Here is a 1,018-nt window from a genome sequence, read left to right as displayed (position 1 = left end):
CGGAATGATGGTTTTTAAAGGAATATAGCATACTGTCCGTTATAGTATGGGTTTCCATCGTCGAAGTGATTTTCGTTTTAATACTTGTGTAAATTAAAGAATATAATTATCATAAAAAGCTACTAAATTAGTATAATTTGCAAAATATAGAAGATTCTAAACCAGATACGCACACAAACACTTTAGCTTGTTATTCTTACAATTGCAATTATTGCAAAGGAAAGAGCCAACTGTATCATGAATTCTGGTTTATTAGTAATAATAATAATTATTATTATTATTATTAATATTATCATCATCATTATCATTATTATTATTTAGATCGGCAAGATATCTTATTGGAAATGTTTTATAGCCCCTGTTTTGTTGCACATCTCAAGTGTACATGTATAACAGTCACTCGTTTTTCTTACCAAATACTTGAACTTCACAGAAATCCATTGCCGAATCACCCGTACTTCTGTAAAGTGTGATGTATCTAGCTGTGTCATCGCATATCAAGGTTGCTATATTTGGGCTACTGGTAGATATGTTTCCGCACCAGTGACCAGTGCTATTTTGGCGTGGTTGTTTGGAACTGTATAGTTGTACGCCATTTTTACGAACTTCATCTGTATAAACAAATATACAATATAAAATGTATAGAATGTATGATGTATTTACAAATCATTCAATTATGACTTATATTTTAATAAGTATGGCATCGATTAGTTGTATTATTATGTTGATCGAGATCTACATTCATCCAAATGTCCATCTAACTCTTGATCGGCAGAGAACTCGGCCTAGGCATTGGTCAACAAGCAAGATATATTTAAAGACCAGTTTCTAAATTTTAATTGACAACATTTACAAAATAATGGCAAATAATATAATAGCAATACGCGAATATCCAGCAGTGTTTGGTTGCATCCGACATGCATACATAGAAGGAATCAGGTTAGTGATGTAGGTTATCAGCTATGACGTGTGTCACGGAGATCCTATAATACCCGTAACTGAATGAAACACGATTGTC

Source organism: Gigantopelta aegis, chromosome 13 (assembly GCF_016097555.1).
Source record: "Gigantopelta aegis isolate Gae_Host chromosome 13, Gae_host_genome, whole genome shotgun sequence".
NCBI classification, from domain to species: Eukaryota; Metazoa; Mollusca; class Gastropoda; order Neomphalida; family Peltospiridae; genus Gigantopelta; species Gigantopelta aegis.
Note: the sequence above shows the minus strand (reverse complement) of the source record.